Consider the following 7,776-nt stretch of genomic DNA (forward strand, 5'->3'; position numbering starts at 1 on the left):
TTTTTTTTTTTAATTTTTTTAAATTTTATTTTATTTTTAAACTTTACATAATTGTATTAGTTTTGCCAAATATCAAAATGAATCTGCCACAGGTATACATGTGTTCCCCATCCTGAACCCTCCTCCCTCCTCCCTCCCCATACCATCCCTCTGGGTTGTCCCAGTGCACCAGCCCCAAGCATCCAGTATCGTGCATCGAACCTGGACTGGCATCTCGTTTCATACATGATATTTTACATGTTTCAATGCCATTCTCCCAAATCTTCCCACCCTCTCCCTCTCCCACAGAGTCCATAAGACTGTTCTATACATCTTTTGCTGTCTCGTACACAGGGTTATTGTTACCATCTTTCTAAATTCCATATATATGTGTTAGTATACTGTATTGGTGTTTTTCCTTCTGGCTTATTTCACTCTGTATAATAGGCTCCAGTTTCATCCACCTCATTAGAACTGATTCAAATGCATTCTTTTTAATGGCTGAGTAATACTCCATTGTGTATATGTACCACAGCTTTCTTATCCATTCATCTGCTGATGGACATCTAGGTTGCTTCCATGTCCTGGCTATTATAAACAGTGCTGCGATGAACATTGGGGTACACGTGTCTCTTTCCCTTCTGGTTTCCTCAGTGTGTATGCCCAGCAGTGGGATTGCTGGATCATAAGGCAGTTCTATTTCCAGTTTTTTAAGGAATCTCCACACTGTTCTCCATAGTGGCTGTGCTAGTTTGCATTTCCACCAACAGTGTAAGAGGGTTCCCTTTTCTCCACACCCTCTCCAGCATTTATTATTTGTAGATTTTTGGATTACAGCCATTCTGACTGGTGTGAAATGGTACCTCATAGTGGTTTTGATTTGCATTTCTCTGATAATGAGTGATGTTGAGCATCTTTTCATGTGTTTGTTAGCCATCTGTATGTCTTCTTTGGAGAAATGTCTATTTAGTTCTTTGGCCCATTTTTTGATTGGGTCATTTATTTTTCTGGAGTTGAGCTGTAGGAGTTGCTTGTATATTTTTGAGATTAGTTGTTTGTCAGTTGCTTCATCTGCTATTATTTGCTCCCATTCTGAAGACTGTCTTTTCACCTTGCTAATAGTTTCCTTTGTTGTGCAGAAGCTTTTAAGGTTAATTAGGTCCCATTTGTTTATTTTTGCTTTTATTTCCAATGTTCTGGGAGGTGGGTCATAGAGGATCCTGCTGTGATGTATGTCAGAGAGTGTTTTGCCTATGTTCTCCTCTAGGAGTTTTATAGTTTCTGGTCTTATGTTGAGATCTTTAATCCATTTTGAGTTTATTTTTGTGTATGGTGTTAGAAAGTGTTCTAGTTTCATTCTTTTACAAGTGGTTGACCAGATTTCCCAGCACCACTTGTTAAAGAGATTGTCTTTAATCCATTGTATAATTTTGCCTCCTTTGTCAAAGATAAGGTATCCATAGGTGCGTGGATTTATCTCTGGGCTTTCTATTTTGTTCCATTGATTTATATTTCTGTCTTTGTGCCAGTACCATACTGTCTTGATAACTGTGGCTTTGTAGTAGAGCCTGAAGTCAGGTAGGTTGATTCCTCCAGTTCCATTCTTCTTTCTCAGGATCGCTTTGGCTATTCGAGGTTTTTTGTATTCCCATACAAATTGTGAAATTATTTGTTCTAGCTCTGTGAAGAATACTGTTGGTAGCTTGATAGGGATTGCATTGAATCTATAGATTGCTTTGGGTAGTATACTCATTTTCACTATATTGATTCTTCCAATCCATGAACATGGTATATTTCTCCATCTATTAGTGTCCTCTTTGCCTTTTATCCACATTTTGTTGCTTTTCTTGTGGATAAGAATTACACAGAGAAGAAGGTATTTGAACTCAAATCACACTGTTTTAACTTGAGCAAATATTGTCTTTAATCAGTTGAACTCCCTTTAAGGAATGGAAACTACCATTTAAGTACAATTGCATGTGCAAAGATCTTTACATCATTAGTTCTTTAGTCCTCATGACTTTGTAAGGTTCAGACTCAGGGAGGTCCATTGGCTTGTTCAATGATCCAAGTTAGAAAATGTTAATGTTTACATGTAATCTACATCTCTATTTCTTAGTTCAAAACTTTTTCAATGACACGAGTGACTCACAAAATACAGTACATTGATTAAATATATGCTATCCAAGATTATTTTAAATATATTATGAAGAAATATTTTATAAAGTTACACATTTACTTTAATATATTAGAAAAATAATTAGAATCAGATCTTAGTGAATATATATATATATATATATATACATGTATATAGTAAATAATAGTACAGATGGCATGTAGATATGACAAAAATCTTAAAGAGATGATTGAAATTTCAAACTTTCATCAAGTTCATATCAAGTTCCTGTGAAATGATAAACATCTTGAAAATCTGTTCAAAAGTGATCCAGTGGCCATATTAAATTCAGATTTGGATGTAAACTAAATATGTTAGGCAAGAAGTCTGTCTCCATATTATGTTGAAATGGTTCATATATAGAAAGCATTGTCACATTTTTTTCTAAATTTCACTAGTGTCATTGCTATTAAAGATATTAAAATACAAAAATACAATATTTCTCTGCATCTAATACAAGTGCATCAAAATTTTTGAGTAATAATATAAGCAAACACTATAAACTGTTCTAAAGTTTTAGCAGATATTAAAAAGACTCAAAAACTTTGAACATTTTGAGAATGGTTTCCAGGTAAATAATAAGACAGGGTAATGTTATAACGAAGGTCAAGGGGCTTCAACTTCTAAAGAAATATAATAATCCTTCAGTGATATGCCTGGTGTGTCATACTCAAATGATGAAATGGATCTGGAAAACGAAAATGACCAAGAAACCAAAATGGTTAGTTACCAACAATCTGAACACAAACCACAGGAACATTTTCAGCCAAATAGAATATTCTTCTCATATTATGTCTGAATATCCTTCAGACTGAAATGTGCAATGAAGGGGATTTCTGACACTGAATGCTTAGATGCATGGGGGCCAGAGTATAGTGGCATAGGACCGGATTAAGAAGCAGTCCTGATTCTATTCTCCGAGTTCCATCTTCTACTGAGAGTCTTTGGGTAAAGCTTTCATCATCTGAAGTCTCCATTTCATTGTATCAGAAGCCATGAATAAAAATATCTACATACTTAGGCCAAAAGATTATTGTTAAAGTCCATCTTACATTGTGATGTGCTACCTGCTAAGCAATGTTATGCTTAGAAAAATAGTTTAAAAGAAGTCTTAGGTTTTCTTCCTTATAATGAGCTTTACTTGCCTTACTGTCTCCTATTGGTGTATTTCTTTTAAGAAGGGCAATTATTCTGGAACACAGAATAGCACTCAAAATTTGAAAGTTGGGAGAGTAGCATTGAAACTTATACATTATCATATGTAAAGTAGGCAAAAGCTTTTGACTGTGCAGATCATAACAAACTGCAGAACATTGTTAAAGTGATGGGAATACCACACCACCTTACATGTCTCCTAAAGCTGAGCGCCAAAGAATTGATGCTTTTGAACTGTGGTGATGGAGAAGACTCTTGACTGTCCCTTGGACTGCAAGGAGATGCGACCAGTACATCCTAAAGGAAATTAGTCCTGAATATTCATTGGAAGGACTGGTGCTGAAGCTGAAACTCCAATACTCTGGTCACCTGATGTGAAGAACTGACTCATTGGAAAAGACCCTGATGCTGGGAAAGATTGAAGGCAGTAGGAGAAGGGACAATAGAGGATGAGATGGCTGGATGGCATCACTGACTCGATGGACATGAGTTTGAGTAAGCTCCGGGAGTTGGTGATGGACAGGGAAGTCCGGCATGCTGCAGTCCATGGGGTCACAAAGAGTAGGACACGAATGAGTGACTGAACTGAACTGAACTGAGAAACCTGTATGCGGGTCAAAAAGCAACAGAACCAGACATGGAAGAGAGGACTGGTTCAAAATTGGGAGAGGAGTAAGACAAGGCTGTATATCGTCACCCTGTTGATTTTACTTATATGCAGAGTACATCATATGAAAGGCCAGACTGGATGAATTACAAGCTGGAATCAAGATTGCCAGGAAAAATACCAACAACCTCAGATATGCAGATGATACCACTCTAGTGGCAGAAAGCAAAGAGGAACTAAAGAGCCTCTTGATGAGGGTGAAAGAGGAGAGTGAAAAAGCTGGTTTAAAACTCAACATTTGAAAACCTAAGATCATGGCATCTGGTCCCATCATGTCATGGAAAAGCAGAAGGGGAAAAAGTAGAAACAGAGACAGATTTTAGTTACCTGGTTTCCAAAATCACCACTGCGGTGACTGCAGCCATGAAATTAAAAGACGGTTGCTCCTTGGAAAGAAAACTATGACAAATCTCGACAGTGCATTGAAAAGCAAAGACATCACTTTACTGACAAACGTCCATGTAGTCAAAGCTATGGTTTTTCCAGTAGTCATGTACAAATGTGATAGTTGGACCATAAAGAAGGCTAAGCACTGAGGAATTAATGATTTTGAATTGTGGTGCTGGAAAAGACTTGAGAGTCCCTTGGACTGCAAGGAAATCAAAACAGTCAATCCTAAAGGAAATCAGCCCTGAATACTTATTAGAATGACTGATGCTGAAGCTCCAAAACTTTGGCCACCTGATGGGAAAAGCTGACTCATTATAAAAGACCCTGTTGCTGGGAAGGATTGAGGGCATGAGGAGAAGGGGACAACAGAGGATAAGATGGTTGGATGGTATCACCAATTCAATGGACATGAATTTGAATAAACCCCAGGAGATATTGAAGGGCAAAGAAGCCTGGCATGCTGCAGTCCACAGAGTTGCAAAGAGTTGTACATGACTTAGCAACTACACAACAACAACAAAATAGATAGCTGGTGGGAAGTTTGCAACAGCCTGATGGGGTAGGTTGTGGTGAGAGGTGAAGGGAGGTTCAAGAAGGAGGAAATATATGTATTATGGCTGATTCTCATTGTTGTATGGAAGAAGCCAACACAATATTGTAAAACAATTGTCCTCCAATTAAAAATAAATTTGTAAAAAATTTAAGGTTGGGCACATGTTTACAATGGGAGATAGGGAAATCCTATATTAAAGAAGGGATTGTTTTTTCAAAGACCCATTATAGCAGATTAGGTGGTTTACTGGATGAGATGGTCCAGCTTAAAAAACTGCACTTGGAATTCTGAGGAGGAATGTGTTTATCTTTCACAACATAGGCTCCACTAGCCTTGGTGAACTATTTGAAGTAAGGAATTCATGCTCTGCATCTGGCTCATGCCAGTCATCACTAGCTGGTTTGAAAATGCTGCCTCTCCTTTCTTTTATTGACAACGTGGATCTTGCTGAGGTTCTGAAAGTCTGTGTAATTGTTTTGTTTTTTTTTTAGTTTTTAAACTTTACATAATTGTATTAGTTTTGCCAAATATCAAAATGAATCCATCACAGGTATACATGTGCTCCCCATCCTGAACCCTCCTCCCTCCTCCCTCCCCATACCATCCCTCTGGGTCGTCCCAGTGCACTAGCCCCAAGCATCCAGTATTGTGCATTGAACCTGGACTGGCATCTCGTTTCATACATGATATTTTACATGTTTCAATGCCATTCTCCCAAATCTTCCCATCCTCTCCCTCTCCCACAGATTCCATAAGAATTGTTTTGTTTTCTAAGTCCTCATAGAGTATTTTTTCAAGGTAATATCATTCTAGAAGAAGCTTTAATCAACAGGCTTGCCAAGTGAGATGGATGCTCAGTTACATGTAAATATAAAAGGCCTTTTTTTTTCCTTTTTAATTACCTTAGAAATAGTTCTGTATGCCTTGATAAACTGACTTCACTTTTACCTAAGATAAACACTGCCCTTGAAAATCACTTGATACCTTTTGCCCTTGGTTAGATGTCAAATCTGATGAACATTTCTAAAAGGCATTTCTCTTTCAAATGACCTATGGAGGTTGCTTCCAGTACTGAGATTCTAAATTGCCTTTTATTTCTCAGTAATATGCTTCTGCTCCACTATATGGAAGAAAGGTTGCTTATTATACCCTCTAGTGGTGATTGTGACATTCTTAAAAATATTTTTATTGCATTCTTTGCCCTTTTCCTATAAACTTGCTATATATTTACTTTAAAATATATGTATATGATTCTTTGACTTTATACTGTAAACTGCACAGTATAAAAGAAATTTATCAATCTATGCTGCTGCTGCTGCTGCTGCTAAGTCACTTCAGTCATATCTGACTCTGTGCGACCCCATAGACAGCAGCCCACCAGGCTCCCCTGTCAAGATACAAAAAATGTAAATCATTTGCATTACATTTAGTGTTTATAAATACATCAAAAATAGGTTTATAGATTGATCCATTTTCCTCACATTTCATATACTCCAGTTTTATTCCAATTTTAAATATATGTCTTATTCTTCTCTTCCATTTGGAACAGTCAGTAAGCAGTTATTCACACCACTGGAGGAAGTATATATAGACTTCTACATATCCCAAAATGTCATTATATTTTGGTTTAGAGTCCTTCTTTACTCATACTTAGTCATGAGTACATCTCATTTTCTAAGAATTCACAACATTTGAAATTAAATAAGGAAGCCACCCATGGAACTTCTGATTCTATAGGAACTAGGAATTTGTCACTCCTTCGTTTTCCACTCTGCCTTCTCCACCCCAAAAAGGACAAGGGAACATTTTTTAAATTGAGGATAAATACACATTTTGAAAGAACATCTGCCAAGATTGTTGCTATGTCTCTGTCTACATTCTTCTCAGGTAAAAATTTAATTAGGTATTTTCTTCTAAACTTCTTGCTTTCAAATTCCTAATCAGTTACAGTTTGTATATAGATGATGAGAATAAAGACAGTTAAGAAAAATAAAGGAGACAAGCAGAACAGGTGGTTCTCAACAAAAACTTGAAATTAAGAGTTGTCTGCAACTGAGAGTAATCAAGAGATAACCATAAATTAAAATGACTTTAATAAATAGATAAAAATGTCTTGTTTCTGGATAAAAAAGACTCAGTATTTTGAGATATCAATTTTCCTAGATTAATCCATAAATTAATTGACAATCCAGTAGAATGTTAATATACTTTGATCAAAGTATATTTTGACCAAAGTATTTATGTATGTTTCTAAAGTTTATCTGAAAGAATATGCAAATGAAAATAGCCAAGAAGAGCAAAATTAAAATAAGGATACTAGAGGGAAGGACTAGATTTAATGTGTTTGAATATGATATGAAGCTGTAATGAAAAAAAGCATGTTATGAGCCTGCTAAAAGAGACGGGTATCAGTGGAATAGGAAAAACAAACAGTGATATTTTAGTAAATGCTAATACTGACATTTTGAATTGGTGAACAAAGAAGGATTAAAACAACTATTTGGAGAAAAACTACAAAATCTTCCTTCTTTTCTCTTCACATCAAAATATATTCCCGTTAGATCTATGAGTTAAATTTTGAAAGACAAAATACTAGAAATAAATAAGAATTAGTATTTTAGTAAGTCTTGGAGTTAGGAAGGCATTTATGAGCATGTGAAACCCAGAGACCATAAAGAAAAATATCTGTAAATATACTACTGCATATATTTAATTGTTGGACTTATTCATAAAAATATTTCATGATTATAGTCAGAAGTCCAAAACTGGAGAAACATTCATGTTTGTGAAGACAAAGTGCTAATTTTCTAATTTACAAAGAGCTCTCTTTTGTCACTAAGAGAAAGAAAACCCAAT

This window comes from Bison bison, unplaced genomic scaffold (genome assembly GCF_000754665.1).
Source record: "Bison bison bison isolate TAMUID 2011002044 unplaced genomic scaffold, Bison_UMD1.0 scf7180017864460, whole genome shotgun sequence".
Lineage (NCBI taxonomy): Eukaryota > Metazoa > Chordata > Mammalia > Artiodactyla > Bovidae > Bison > Bison bison.